Source organism: Papaver somniferum, unplaced genomic scaffold (assembly GCF_003573695.1).
Source record: "Papaver somniferum cultivar HN1 unplaced genomic scaffold, ASM357369v1 unplaced-scaffold_154, whole genome shotgun sequence".
NCBI lineage: Eukaryota > Viridiplantae > Streptophyta > Magnoliopsida > Ranunculales > Papaveraceae > Papaver > Papaver somniferum.
In genome coordinates this window covers 5,802,688-5,819,678 of record NW_020624820.1, presented here as the reverse complement: position 1 = coordinate 5,819,678, position 16,991 = coordinate 5,802,688, and the positions used below count along the sequence as shown (strand labels likewise).

The 16,991-nt window shown below is 34.6% G+C and overlaps 1 long non-coding RNA gene across 1 annotated transcript; it reads right to left on the bottom strand.

The window, feature by feature from the left end:
- Nucleotides 1-4,446: 4,446 nt before the first annotated feature.
- On the bottom strand, nucleotides 4,447-7,458 carry LOC113336904. The gene is made up of 3 exons (XR_003354046.1): nucleotides 5,791-7,458; nucleotides 5,129-5,211; nucleotides 4,447-4,604 (listed from the first exon to the last, which is right to left on the bottom strand). It is a non-coding gene; the product is annotated as an uncharacterized LOC113336904 (long non-coding RNA).
- Nucleotides 7,459-16,991: the final 9,533 nt, after the last annotated feature.

The following is a 16,991-nucleotide window of genomic DNA, read 5'->3' as shown; positions in this document are numbered from 1 at the left end:
CAATTTCTCAAAATATGAACATGGCTCAGTTCATAGAAGAGAAACATGCTGCCGAAAATCAAAGAGTTGAACATCGAGCTAATGTGCAAAATGAAATAAGAATATCAATAAGTGCAAGAGCTACACATCAACGCAAATTTAGTACGTTTAAAGATGTATGCATTTGCAGAAATTATGTTTTCTTCATTAATCACTTAATCGTTGATGGCGCATTACATGCCATTCCGTTTTGGGGACGTGTTTTACTGAAATTTGAAGAAAAAACAACGAACATCAACAACCGTGATTCGATGGTGTTGAGTGATCGGTTCTCCATAATTTCTAAGAATATTAACAAGTATATTGCTATGATAAGGGAAGCGATTCGAAACATGAGAAGTGGTGAAACCCTGCTAGAGATTGATCAAAGGTGTCGTGCAGAGTGGCTCCGTGACAACGGAAAGGAATTCTGATATGGAAGTTGTTATGAAATCTTAAAAGTGTTTCCCAAATTTAATCTAATCTATATGTTTTAAGTTCATAATTTTAACTTAAATAGAAAACTTTAAAAGAAGATTATTATTTATCAAACAAAAGTATAATTACATTAACGATTCAAACCACAGTTCAAATTAACGATTAACATTTATCTATCAAACTAACGATTTCCAAATATATATTCTCTTAAGCATGTTTGATCCTCCGAAAACTCAATATTTTGAGTCTGAGATAGTGGTTGAGTAGAATCAGGAGATTCATAATCTTGATATGGTACTGGAAATGGTTGAATTGGAGGTGCTTGAAATTGGTGAATGCTGAAGTACTTGTTGGGGTATAAATTACGGATTGCCTAAATGCATCCATATTTACGCCATCACCAGGAGTAAGTACATGACCTTGGGGTATGAACCAATAGGAGACTGGAACTGAATATCTGTCATCTCCACGTCTGCTGTTTTTGTTGGTAGCTAAATCTCTTTCACCATAGTTGGAGTAGAATGACAACATCTACGACTTCCACGATTTCTTACACTGCTATCACCAGCATTTGAGAACTTGACCCTAACGAAGTCTCAGACATTTCATAACTCAAATTCTCCCTATGTATTTGTATCTGTCTCAAGTGAAAACTCCGAAATTCATTAAAAAGAAACGTTAAATTTTTCAATTGGTTCTGATACACTTCTAGTGATGCCACCACACCATAGTTTATCTAGCTCTGCTGCGGACCTTCATTACTAAGTGGAACTGTAACAATATCTCCACCGGGTGATAAAGTGTGGACTTCCAAAGATATTTCATATTTGACGACCCCATTTGACTGCTAGGATACATATATACTTCGCCCGTTGGTGGTGAAACTTGGGATGGAAGACCTGTAAGAGGAAAATTTCCAATTGCTGGAAAGTCAACACTACCTAAGTTTTATGGATGAACAACAATATTTAGCTTGCGCACCTTTTGAAACGAACTATAGTAATCAAAGTCATCATCTGGGATTTGGATCAAATCTTCAGCTTCTTCCTAAGGTTGTTCATTATTTATCAACGTGAACCAATTATCCTGCGAAATTATTGAAGTTGGAAATGGGGGGATTTCTTTTACCTTCCTGCCATGGTTAAGACTTTTGGCCCTCCAAGATCAGTTCCAAAAGCAACGATGCCGAAATGACTGCAAATCCTTGAAATGAGACAAGAAAATCCATGAGTCTTCTTAGGAGTCCGTTTTACACTATCATCTGACGAATGATAAGACTACAAAAATAAATGTTTCTCTCTCCCTTCAACAATGTAACAGACCAATTCAACAAGAGACTTGGTCCACAATATTTTGTCAATTATACTCGGCATCATGTTCGCCACAACTAATTTTCCAGCCACTTTAAGAAACAACTCATCACCATGAACATCAATCTTGTCATCTTTCCAGGAAACGTCTTTATTAAGAAGACGATTCAACAGCACGTTTTGAGACAACCTTTCATGCTCAGGAGGTGGAAATTGGAAGTTACCAACCCGGGTCAAGTTCAAGAGATCAGCAATAACTTTAAGATTCACCACAAATATTTCATTCCCCACAATAGATTTAAAAGTGCAGTTGACAGAGTCTGGTTCATGTAAATTTTCATAAAATTGGGCAATCATTTCAACATGATAAGTTCCCATGGGTGGATGAATTATGCCCCATTCAAAACTTCTAAAAAACCTAGAGAGATGTTCTACACTGATTTTTGAAGCATCATAACATCTTTCCACGATAGGAAGTTTCTTGCTATATTCCAAATAGTGGTCACGAGCCTCTTTGTTCACAAACCTAATTCTCAAACTTGAATCATAATAAGTTTCACCACTAGAATTAGCACCCGAACTCTCACCACGACTCAATCTCTTACTAGATGCCATTGAAACCAAAGAGAAGCTAAAAAATGATGAACTTACCTGGTACGCGTACTGTTGATGATGGTGAAGCTCTGGAATAGAAATAGAATATGAAACAAAGACTAACCCGTTGTGGAGATTCTTGTTGTGAATCCAATGGTACCACGAATGCTCAAAACGATTGAGAAATGGGTTTTTGAGATTATGAGTTCACGAACTCTTGGGTTTTTCTTTTCTGTTCTCGAGCTGCCGAGATGAAGATGAAAAGAATAAAAACACTCTTTCTCTTTTTATGTGTGAATAAGGTGGTACTTGAACCGGTTTTGTACGTTTGGGAACACAGTTGCCACAATTAGTGGTTACAAGTTCAACGTACATGAACCGCACGCGTGCACACAAGGGCTTGTTTGTTTAATGCTACACTATATTTTGTTAATCCAAAAAATATTTTGGCTCAAAAAAAATTCCTACGAATATTTGGAGCACAAAACAATTTTATTTTGGAGAATCAAAATATAGACGAGAAATTTTTGAGTATCAACTCAACAAAAATTTCTCTTAAACAATTCTTTGTATGGAGAGGAAAACACAATACAAAGTATCCTTGCACACCATGATACCAAGAAAGAGTTTCCTTCCAACTACTTTTGCACTCAACAAAAATAAGAGGTATCCAGGAGTTTGTTTTTACAAGTTTTACAAAAAACTTTAGAGGGATACACAAAAAATTGAGTCCCTGATGTCTCATTTTAAAAATTAATAAAAACAGTGTATGCAGATAATGTTTAGTACTGTGCGGGGAAACTCTCTTTTGGTATAAAGAAACATCTTGATATGTTTACAACAGTAAGTAAAACAGTTATCATGACACAGTGTGTTTGGGTTTGACTGATGAATAGGGTCATGTTCTGAGATAAGACAATCTGGTGTATGAGATTTAGACTCATCATGTATTATATCCAGTTTGTTACAACTTTTTGGAATACAGATGAGAGAAGTAGTCTCACTAATAAGTAGATAAATATCAATGTCAACATGAAGATTATGCACCATAACTTGATTTATTTTATCAAAAGAGTCTTGTTCTTTCTGGAGATATGACTCAACATCAAAAGATAAACTTTCAAGTTTCTCTTCTAGCTATGAAAAAACTTCAAGGGATTTTAAACCTAGCGGAGGTTTATATAGAATTTCTTCTACAAATTTTATTAAATCAGACCTAGAAGAAAAATCTGAGATCCATGGATCCGGTGGTACGTTTATTGAGATAACGCTTCTGTCCTTAGAGTCAGATTGCTACAAACACAAACTTATGAGGTCTTAAACGTGTTTGCCTGCTCTGATACTAATTGAAAAATCTGGGGGTACAACAACCACACCCATTATTTCGTTAGGAAATCTGTATGGACTAACTTCAATATAATTCCAAGATAATCAAATAGACAGTCATACTCAATCAAGGAAAATATATCCAAGAGTTATATCTTTGTTTCTCAATGTAATCAACAAATCAAACAGATAGAAATCAGAGAGCCTGATTATTATGAGAAACAACTTGAACGGTACCAAAGACCAATGTTCAAGTGTCAATCAATTTCAATCAACAACCAAAGGTTGGATTTACCAATTGATTGAACTACACACAACCTGTGATATTTCAATTATATAAATAAATATAATACGGAAAAGAAATAACACAGACACATGAAGTTTTGTTAACGAGGAAACCGCAAATGCAAAAAAAACCCGGGACCTAGTCCATATTTGAACACCACACTGTATTAAGCCGCTAAAGACTCTATCCTAGTACAAGTTAACTTCAGATTGGAATGTAGTTGAGCCGTAACCAATCTCACATTAATTAAGGTACAATCACGTTCCTTACGTCTCTGAATCCCAGCAGGACTCTAAGCACTTGATTCCCTTAGATGATCTCACCTACAACTAAGAGTTTGTAGCGCCCCCTAAGATAGCAGCTGACTAATTCAAGAGATTAACTAAATAAAGAGGCACTAAGAATCTAGATCATTTACTTAAACATTCAATTAATAAATCTTCTACAAAACTTAACCCAAAACTAGCCACACTCTGAAATTTATATACAAGAACTCCTCTCAAATGATACATATACAATAGTCATTTGGTTTACAAATACAATATACAATATAATAAACATAGTAAAAGTAATCTAACAAACAGACTCAACTCCTCGAATCTTTCGCTGCGCATCTCTGATCTGCTCTGAAACTGAAAGTGGGAATGGGTGAGCACATCATCCCTAGAAGGGGTGCCCAGCAGGAATAACATTTAACTTTAAAGAAATCATGAGCAAGATTTGTAAAACAATCCATGTTTTCCCAAACATCAAAGTGACTAAGTCACTGGAAAAACACAAACATGAATATGGACAAACTCCTTCTTCAAACAATGTATAATATCCGTGCTAACCACACTCATTAGCTATTGATATCACCAAGACCATGATGACCCACTCTAAGCAATAAAAGTTGAATTCATGTAGATATAAATGTGAAGGAGCGTATCCTATATACCACACGTGGAAATTCTCCTTTCCCATAACAATTCATATTGACAACAAAACATTACAGGTCCTTTCCAATTCATGGAAAGATTCAAAGAATCAACAGAACAATCATAATACAAACTAAACAATGTATGAAATGCACAAATAGATAATGCATGAGTTTGTAAAACATAAATTTTTGTAAAAGAAACAACAATGGTTTCAAAAGAGTTAAAATTATTCCCACCTCTTTTGATGACAAGCCACGCCTACCTCGAGATCCATGATCCACTGGTTCATCCTTTGAATCGATCGTTGTTAATAGACTAACTGTTAATCATACAAGAACTCTAAGAATCTAGCCAAGATGGCTCACACAAGAATCATACAAGTATAACTAATGGTTCTAAGCCCATTTATGATTCTACACCTTCCATTTTGTACTTTAACTCATGTAAGGGTTTACTAACACAATTAGGTTGATTCTATAGTCTATTAGCTCAGTCTTATAAATGTCTACAACTTTGTAGAAGAAGTCAAAGTCTAATTCGAACCACAAGAGGTCCAAAACATCTAATTAAGAAAACTACCCTAAGCCAAAGTCCACTAAAGTCATCTAACGGTCGAGAGTCAACTAACAATCAACGTCCAAGTCAAGTCAAGGTCCTGATCAAATGGTCAAGTCTGAGTCAAACTGATTCAACTCAGGTTACAAGGTTAACTCGACTCAGTCTGATGGTCTGGGTCAGGTAAGTCAGCTAGACTGACAGGGGTACTAACAAGCAGTAATCTTATTTCAGACAAACTTAAATTCTAATATTATATTCTCAACTTCTTGTTTAACAATTTAACTTCAATTCAAGTACAAAACAATAATGAATTTCATTTACAAACAACAAGTTTGATTACCTGCAATATGCAGTTCCAAGCTTTTCACAGCCAACAATATCTACAACTCTATAATCAACCATCTAACTACTTTCCATTCAGTTCTACCAGATTGTTCACAAATATCAACTTCAGCTTAACACTTCAATCATAGATTCAATGCATATAAACTTCATAACTCACTTTAAATTCAAACCCATGTTACCTGTAATTGTAATACCAAGAAATACTCAGCTTCTTCTAAATTCAGTTCACTCCCTCAACTGAACTGTTAAAAAACTCCTTAAACCACCAACACACACACCCAAACCAATTCCAATTCCATCTCCACCAGTCTCATTTCTATTTTAATTCTGATATACATATCATCCACTAATCACTTCATCTGCACAACAAACAGCTGTAATACCACAACTTCATTACCCTGCCAATTCCATTCTCCTTGCACCTACAATAGTTTATTTCCCATTTCAGTGACACTGAAAACTTCAAGAACTGCAACACCATCACCTCTGCCAATTCATGACATTCATAAGCTACAACACCTATAGACTTCCATTGTAACACCAGACCACCAATTACAATCATTTTCATCACCACCTGCAGTATCACTTCATTAACATCATAATGATTACACATCACATCTACTCCATTACCAGATACATGAAGCTCATACTCAAACTTCCTTACAATAGCTAAACCAAGAGCTGTTTTCAATTCAATTCTCATCAACACCACTCAAGACATCTCAACACATACCCAACAATTCCATGACAATTCTTAATTCATTAAGAACATATAAACTCAAAGAACTTGAACTGATTATTATTAATAAAAACAAATACCTCAAAATTGAGTTACTCAAGTAATTGAATCTCAATCTCTTCTTCACTTGACTCGGTTCGGCAATTCACCCAAGACCAACATCAACCCCTCAACTCAGTTCATCCAAAACTCACTAACTTCAACATCATCTCCATGAAAACTCTAACTCTTCAATCTATAATTATTCTTCATCAGAAACCCCAATTACCTTTTCCTTTCAGTTCAACTTCAGAAAAACTTCACGTCATCAATTAAACTTCAACCTTTCCTCAATCAGCCAAACCCAATCTTTAATTCCTCTTATACATCATTAATCGAACTTCCAGTTCATCTTGAGAAACCCTAACTCACCGATTCAATCATAAACAACACCACAACTTCAATCAATCATCAATTAAGAATAAGCCCATCTTCTAATTTCTCCTTCGACCTTCAATTTCATCTTTCCTAATCTTCTCAGAAATTATTACAAACCCTAACTCGCCAAATCTTCACTGTGAACCAAGAATTGGATAACCACTCTTCTCCTCTGCTCTTGATACACAAAACCCACTTCCGATTAATTGATTTCATACTCGATTCCACATACTTAATCAATCTTAATCATTCAGAAATCGTAACTTAATCTTCTCTAAAACATCTATTTTCTCGAGTATGAATCATCTTAAGGTAACCTCGCCATCACCATTAATTATTCCATGACACTCTCCATCTTCTAATGATCACAAAGCTTCTCTTTTGATCTCTCAAACTCACATGCAGAAGAGAAAGAACAGGGGAAAGAGAAGAAGGAAGAAGAAGAAGAACAAAGAAGAAGAAAGAGAAAGAAAAGAGAGAAATGTATTCTTCTCGATTTTCTTTTGGAGATAAGGCCAAGGACAAATGATAAATGTACTCACCCAGATGATATGGGAATCCCAGGTTGGCTAAGTTGCAAAATGACTATTTTTCCCTTCAATTAAATATGATGATATCTTCTTCGTTCGATATCCGAATGACACGTTCGAGTAGTCTGTTCTACATAACTTCTCGAGTTCTATCTAACGGTACTAGTTTCATATCTAAACCTTTGTTAGATTAATTTCTAACAATTAACGTTCGTATTAAACTAATCGAGTAATTATCGACTAATTCGTCACTTGACTGATCTGATAGCGTTGATGAGCTTGAGGGTCTTTACAGAGTTGTTACGACCCAAAGTCGAAGAATTCATAGAAAAATCTGTCTCCCACAGAAAAGTCTATTTTGATAGATAAATCCGTCTCCCACAGAAATACCTACGAAGTTTTTGTTCCTTCTTTTGATAAATCAAGGTGAACAGGACCCAATTGATAATCCAGTCTTATATTCCCGAAGAACAACCTAGAAATATCAATCACCTCACAATAATTTAATTATATGGTAGTGGAACAAGTTATTGTGGAATCACAAAGAATGAGACGAAGAGCTATGTGATTATTTTTTATATCTTAGATACCGGAGATAATTCTCGAGCAAATCTTAGAGAAGATATTATTCAATACGATAGAACAAGTAAGATCATAACACGCAACTACGGAGAAAATAGTTGGGTCTGGTTTCAGAATCCCAATGAAGTCTTCAAGTCGTTAACCTATAATGGTTTTAGGAAAAACCTAGGTTAAAGGAGAATCGACTCTAGTCGCAACTAGTATCACACATTAGTTGTGGGGATTAGGTTTCCCAGTTTCTAGCGTTCTCCCTTATATAGTTTTCAAATCAGGGTTTGATAACTTTGTAACAAAGCAATCAATATTCACTGTTGGATGAAACCTGATTTAAGATTCAAGCTAATATTTTTCCACCGTTATATGGTCTTATCTTGTTACACACAAATGAAATATACTTTCATTTAGATGTGGATAACCGTACCTAAACGTGTATATTGAGTTGGCTCAATAACAGTTAACCAAAGTTAGCTACATGAACACTTTTGTGTTAACCATGTTCATCTTAATACTTTTAGATCAAATGATACTCAAATAAATCTGATTTTTCTACTCATAGGGTTTTTCAATTGTTTATATTCTTATAGAAGTATACATGACACAATTGAAGCAAAATAGGATTGATTCAAAAGAATCAGTTCATTAACATTTTAGCCACAATTTGCAAAGATTGCAATCCTTAATATATAAATTTATTTGTTCATGAGTATCGAATCATACTTAACCAATTTAGAACTTAACCACATAAGTTTGCAAATGGGTACGCAAATTTAAGTTCTGGACTTTGGTCATATTCGACAGTTTGCAAACGGGTGCGCATACTGTCGTTCCGGACCGAACACAGGTGAATAAGTTTACAAACGGAACGCAAACTTAGTTCTCGTACTTTGACAGTTAAAACCGTTCGTGTAAGGGTATGCATACTTGGTTCCCGGACCTGAATTATTCTTACAACAGTTTGTATAAGGGTATGCATACTGTGCTATATCCAGACAATGATTAAGTGTTCTAAACTCCCATTTCAATCATTGAAACTATTAGATCATTGCTCGGTTGAACCCACCAAGCATTGGTATGTCAAGTTTGGTTGTCATATTTTGGTGAATCAAAATTCATATTAAGAGTCGCTTGATTATGTACTAGAGTTAAACTTCGTATAAGTTAGCTTGAAAGCATTAGGATATGAGACATTACAAGTATTGCGAAGTCTTGAAGATGTAAAGAAGAAAGGATCTACAACGACAACAATCATCCTTCCACTTGAGGTTAGTGATATTTGACTTGAACTGTTTCATTCCCTAACGTATCTTTCAAGTCGTGCATATTTAAAACTTAACTGTGAAGCATATATGAACTCTAGATAGACATAGTATTAAGGTACAAAATACGAGGTTAATTGCTTAACCATTAAACTTTGTAGATAAGACATTGCCATAATCATTTGAATGCTATTGTGATATGTATGGGTATGAGATGAGGATTTCATCCTAGGGAACAATGTTTACATGTGTTCTAAGGAAGTAAGTTCATAAAATTGTTTGTGAACCGAAAAGGACATTGCCAGGAGTTATTGGTTTTGTTATTCATTGCATATCTTATGAACAACCAATATGTGTGATAGAGTATAAGATCTCACAACTTGTTGTGTTCTTGGTAGAACTATTCACAAAGTCCTTACTTTTGTATTGGTATACCTTTTATTAGTAAAACCAATCTTAAGTAATAACCTGTGGTATGATCGGATTATGTATGCCTTGGGGAAAGGGAATCGATCCTTGTAAGGGAAAGGGAACCGATCCTTGTAAGGGATGCAATACATCAAGGGGAACCGATCCTTGTATGGGGTGCAACAAGGTTTATAGCAGAAAGGGGAACGATCCTATGGACATGTGCAACACATATAAGTTAGATACCATATATATGTGGGGAACCGATCCTAGTACCTAGTCAAGCAAATCTTTGGGAAGCTAGTGTAACTATGCGTATTACTCACAGGGAGGTAGAACCGAAACTTGTTTTGGTAAAACCGTAAACCCATGATTGTGATTGAATGTTGGTTTGATCAATCACATAGTTCTTGAAAGTCAGATGAACCAATTCTAAACTTGTTTGGAAGTGTGGCAAATCAGTTTCAAGGTTGTAAGTGTGAAAGAGAACTTACAAAGTAAAGATGTCGACAAACTTTGAACACGTGCTGTGAATGTTTATTTCTATAATTGTTCAAAGATATTCCTTAATAGCTAAGGGAAGAGAATCCCAGGATCGAAACATAAGTAAGTTAAGAATATTTTGGTTAAGGTTATTAATTTATCTTTGTAGGGAAATTAAAGAATTAGTAATGTGCATTTACTAATTAGATTTTCCGAGAGATTTCGATTGTTATTTTTGAACAACATAAAAGCATATGTGTTTCGACGGTTTTTAACTTTTGCTTGCAATTGTTAAAACCGGTTTTCAACCTTTCTCTGGTAAAGGTTGAGGTGTTTTGTTATTTTTTTGTTTATGCATAAGGATGACAACGTGGTGATATTTCGATATCAACTCTCCCTGGACGAAGATGCTATCATATTGGAGAAGTGGATGCGAAATTTGACGTAACAATCTTGTTACTTAATTGTTTTCCTGTTTAAGAAAAGCCTTAGTTTATATTATATATATTTGTTGTTTTTTCTTAACAAAATTTGGTTCAATTGATATTTATTCCATGATGTATGTGTGGATGTGTGTTTCAATTGGTTCCTTTTAAGAAAAACTATTGTTATCTTGCTTTATTGTGTGGTATCAATCGTTTAGGCTTACAAATTTTCGGTACAATTGATGTGTGTGTGATTCAATTGGTTCCGGTTAAGAAAAACTATTGTTATCTTGCTTTTGTATAGTTTTAATGGTTTAGGATTACAAAATTAGGGTGCAATTGCGATGCTTTTAATGTCTATGTTGTTTCAATTGCTTCCGGTTGAGGTGAATAATTATGCAAGTTGATTTATGTTGGTTTGTATGAATTATTTATGGTTTAACGAAATAATATGTGTACGGTATGAGTTGTTTAGTCCAATTCGATTCCGGATAAGAAACTAAGTTTATTCTGATCTTAGTTTGTCTTATCGAAGTGAGGTTTCGGTTATTCAAGTCTTATCGAATGCCTAAACAAGGAAATGCTAGTTAACTAACCTAGTATTTGGTTTGTTTAAAATTGAAAGGTCTAAGTCTATGTATAATTAGAACATGATGAGAAAAATGGAGTTAATCTTTATTTTGGTTTTATCAAATTAATCGGTTGTTTTTGAACAATCAGTTTAGCAAAGGAACTAAGGTGATTAGTTGTTTTTGGTTTGCTAAACTAAATGGGAAAAATTGTTTCGGGCAACTGTTCCTTGGTAACATATAAAAATAAGACTACTTGTAGTTGCGGTTTTGATATTGGTTATCAGAACGTGATGTGTGGAACCCTCCTGCCTAACTCTACAGGTTTACAAGTCTATTATGAGATTTGTAAAATTCTTTTCGTGTTATCCTTTATTTTTTCGTTTCTTTGTCATTTTTGTGACAAAAAGGGGGAGAAATATATGGAGTAAACAAGTTATATTGGCATTGATTTTATATTAATTGGTATCACTAAGAAAAAGAACATTGGTACTTGAATGTTTTATCTGACGATAGAGTGAAATCACAGACTAAGGGAGAGTAACATGTCATATAGATTGGTATAACAAAGACGTGCGGATTGAATATCTACTTATATTCCTTAGGGGGAGTATTTGATTCGTTATTATAATATCAACAACGGCATTTTCAAGGATTGAATGTAAGCAGTTTTACTGTGCTGTTGAATCGGGAATCAAGCGGAGTGTAATGAATTATTGTAATTTGTTTATCCATATGATGTAAGAGTTTTTCACTAAAATTTACAAAAGGGGAGATTGTTAGAGCATTGCTCGGTTGAACCCACCAAGCGTTAGTATGTCAAGTTTGGTTGTCATATTTTAGTGAATCAAAACTCATGTTAAGAGTCGCTTGATTATGTACTAGAGTTAAACTTCATATATGTTAGCTTGAAAGCATTAGGATATGAGACATTACAAGTATTGTGAAGTCTTGAAGATGTGAAAAAGCAAGGAGCTACAATGACAACAATCATCCTTCCACTTGAGGTTAGTGATATTTGACTTGAACTGTTTCATTCCCTAACGTATCTTTCAAGTCGTGCATATTGAAAACTTAACTGCGAAGCATATATGAACTCTAGATAGACATAGTATTAAGGAATACAATACGAGGTTTATTGCTTAACCATTAAACTTTGTAGATAAGACATCGCCATAATCATTTGAATGCTATTGTGATATGTATGGGGTATGAGATGAGGATTTCATCCTAGAGAACAATGTTTACATGTGTTCTAAGGAAGTAAGTTCATAAACTTGTTTGTGAACCGAAAAGGACATTGCCAGGAGTTATTGGTTCTGTTATTCATTGCATATCTTATGAAAAACCAATATGTGTGATAGAGTATAAGAGCTCACAACTTGTTGTGTTCTTGGTAGAACTATTCACAAAGTCCTGACTTTTGTATTGGTATACCTTTTATTAGTAAAACCAATCTTAAGTAATAACCTGTGGTATGATCGGATTATGTCTGCCTTGGGGAAAGGGAATCGATCCTTGTAAGGGAAATGGAACCGATCCTAGTAAGGGAAAGGGAACCGATCCTTGTAAGGGATGCAGTACATCAAGGGGAAACGATTCTTGTATGGGGTGCAGCAAGGTTTATAGCAGAAGGGGGAACGATCCTATAGACATGTGCAACACATATAAGTTAGATACCATATATATGTGGGGAACCGATCCTAGTACCTAGTCAAGCGAATCTTTGAGAAGCTAGTGTGACTATGCATAGTATTCACACGGAGGTAGAACCGAAACTTGTTTTGGTAGAACCGTAAACCCATGATTGTGATTGAATGTTGGTTTGATCAATCACATAGTTCTTGGAAGTCAGATGAACCAATTCTAAACTTGTTTGGAAGTGTGGAAAATCAGTTTCAAGGTTGTAAGTGTGAAAGAGAACTTACAAAGTAAAGATGTCGACAAACTTTGAACACGTGCTGTGAATGTTTATTTCTATAATTGTTCAAAGATATTCCTTAATGGCTAAGGGAAGAGAATCCCAGGATCGAAACATAAGTAAGTTAAGAATATTTTAGTTAAGGTTATTAATTTATCTTTGTAAGGAAATTACAGAATTAGTAATATGCATTTACTAATTAGATTTTCCGAGAGATTTCGATTGTTATTTTTGGACAACGCATTTTTAGGAATTATGAAAACCGAATCTATGCATTTATGAATATCTTGAGAATATTTTCGGTTTTGGAAATTCTTTGGTGTCCAAACTTCCTTGTCTATAAATACACGAAGTTTGCCTTTCTACCAAACTAATCTTCGTAACAACAGACTTCCTCTTTTGTCATTGTTACTGGTGTAGCCGCCTATCGGGGAGGAGAGTAATATAATTAGGTGAAATCTCTTACAACCACTCGTTTTAAATTCTTCTTTGGGATTGAGAAGCTCTAGCGCGACCCGTTGGTGGGAAACTAGATAATTGCGGTTTATCTTTGTTTTCGATTGATTTGATTGACTAACGGTGGTTGAAATCTGATTGCTATTATCTTATTTCTATGTATGTTTATGGGATGTTTGGTTTCGGTTTTACTACCTTAATATTCGATCTCATCAATTGTGAACCCTCATGGTTCGGGTGACTTTGTGATTTAGCGGGATTTAGTTTTATCCTTAGTAGGTAGGCTTTATCAAAGGATTATGAGGGGTTCTAATAGAAACAATATGTGAAAAAGTCACAATATGTTGACTCGGTTTTTGGTTTAGCATAAAAGCATATGTGTTTCGACGGTTTTTAACTTTTGCTTGCAATTGTTAAAACCGATTTTCAAACTTTCTCTGGTAAAGGTTGAGGTGTGTTGTTATTCTTTTGTTTACGCATAAGGATGACAACGTGGTGATATTTCGATATCAATTCTCCCTGGACGAAGATGCTATCATATTGGAGAAGTGGATGCAAAATTTGACGTAACAATCTTGTTACTTAATTGTTTTTCTGTTTAAGAAAATCCTGAGTTTATATTATATATATTTGTTGCTTTTTCTTAACAAAATTTAGGTTCAATTGATATTTATTCCATAATGTATGTGTGGATGTGTGTTTCAATTGGTTCCTTTTAAGGAAAACTATTGTTATCTTGCTTTATTGTGTGGTATCAATCGTTTAGGCTTACAAATTTTCGGTACAATTGATGTGTGTGTGATTCAATTGGTTCCGGTTAAGAAAAACTATTGTTATCTTGCTTTTGTATAGTTTCAATGGTTTAGGCTTACAAAATTACGGTGTAATTGCGGTGCTTTTAATATCTATGTTGTTTCAATTGCTTCCGATTGAGGTGAATAATTATGCAAGTTGATTTATGTTGCTTTGTATGAATTATTTATGGTTTAACGAAATAATATGTGTACGGTATGAGTTGTTTATTCCAGTTCGATTCCGGATAAGAAACTAAGTTAATTCTGATCTTAGTTTGTCTTATTGAAGTGAGGTTTCGGTTATTCAAGTCTAATCGAATGCCTAAACAAGGAAATGCTTGTTAACTAACCTAGTATTTGGTTTGTTTAAAATTGAAAGGTCTAAGTCTATGGATAATTAGAACCTGATGAGAAAAATGGAGTTACTCTTTATTTTGGTCTTATCGAATTAAGCGGTTGTTTTTGAACAATCAGTTTAGCAAAGGAACTAAGGTGATTAGTTGTTTTTGGTTTGCTAAACTAAATGGGAAAAATTATTTCGGCAATTGTTTCCTTGGTAACATATAAAAATAAGACTACTTGCAGTTGCGGTTTTGATATTGGTTATTAGTACGTGATGTGTGGAACCCTCGTGCCTAACTCTACAGGATTACAAGTCTATTATGAGATTTGTAAGATTCTTTTCGTGTTGTCCTTTATTTCTTCGTTTCTTTGTCATTTTTGTGACAAAAAGGGGGAGAAATATATGGAGTAAACAAGTGATATTGGAATTGATTTTATATTAATTGGTATCACTAAGGAAAAAAACATTGGTACTTGAATGTTTTATCTGACGAAAGAGTGAAAGACGTGCGGATTGAATATCTACCTATCTTCCTTAGGGGGAGTATTTGCTTTGTTATTATAATATCAACAAGGGATTTTCAAGGATTGAATGTAAGCAGTTTTATTATGCTGTTGAATCCGGAATCAAGCGGAGTATAATGAATTATTGTAATTTGTTTATCCATATGATGTAAGGGTTTTGTCACTAAAATTTACAAAATGGGACATTGTAAGAGCATTGCTCGGTTGAACCCACCAAGCGTTGGTATGTCAAGTTTGGTTGTCATATTTTAGTGAATCAAAATTCATGTTAAGAGTCGCTTGATTATGTACTAGAGTTAAAATTCGTATATGTTAGCTTGAAAGCATTAGTATATGAGACATTACAAGTATTGTGAAGTCTTGAAGATGTGAAGAAGCCAGGAACTACAATGACAAGAATCATCCTTCCACTTGAGGTTAGTGATATTTGACTTGAACTGTTTCATTCCCAAACGTATCTTTCAAGTCGTGCGTATTGAAAACTTAACTGCGAAGCATATATGAACTCTAGATAGACATAGTATTAAGGAATACAATACGAGGTTTATTGCTTAACCATTAAACTTTGTAGATAAGACATCGACATAATCATTTGAATGATATTGTGATATGTATAGGTATGAGGTGAGGATTTCATCCTAGAGAACAATGTTTACATGTGTTCTAAGGAAGTAAGTTCATAAACTTGTTTGTGAACCGAAAAGGACATTCCCAGGAGTTATTGGTTTTGTTATTCATTGCATATCTTATGAACAACCAATATGTGTGATAGAGTATAAGAGGTCACAACTTATTGTGTTCTTGGTAGAACTATTCACAAAGTTCTGTCTTTTGTATTGGTATACCTTTTATTAGTAAAACCAATCTTAAGTAATAACCTGTGGTATGATCGGATTATGTCTTCCTTGGGGAAAGGGAATCGATCCTTGTAAGGGAAAGGGAACCGTAAGGGAAAGGGAACCGATCCTTGTAAGGGATGCAGTACATCAAGGGGAACCGATCCTTGTATGGGGTGCAACAAGGTTTATAGCAGAAAGGGGAACGATCCTATGGACATGTGCAACAAATATAAGTTAGATACCATATATATGTGGGGAACCGATCCTAGTACCTAGTCAAGCGAATCTTTGGGAAGCTAGTGTGACTATGCGTAGTACTCACATGGAGGTAGAACCGAAACTTGTTTTGGTAGAACCGTAAACCCATGATTGTGATTGAATGTTGGTTTGATAAATCACATAGTTCTTGAAAGTCAGATGAACCAATTCTAAACTTGTTTGGAAGTGTGGCAAATCAGTTCAAGGTTGTAAGTGTGAAAGCGAACTTACAAAGTAAAGATGTCGACAAACTTTGAACACGTGCTGTGAATGTTTATTTCTATAATTGTTCAAAGATATTCCTTAATCGCTAAGGGAAGAGAATCCCAGGGTCGAAACATAAGTAAGTTAAGAATATTTTAGTTAAGGTTATTAATTTATCTTTGTAGGAAAATTACAGAATTAGTAATGTGCATTTACTAATTAGATTTTCCGAGAGATTTCGATTGTTATTTTTGGACAGCGCATTTCTAGGAATTATGAAAACCGAATCTGTGCATTTATGAATATCTTGAGAATATTTTCGGTTTTGGAAATTCTTTGGTGTCCAAACTTCCTTGTCTATAAATACACGAAGTTTGCCTTTCTACCAAACTAATCCTTCGTAACAACAGACTTCCTCTTTTGTCTTTGTTACTGGTGTAGCCGCCTA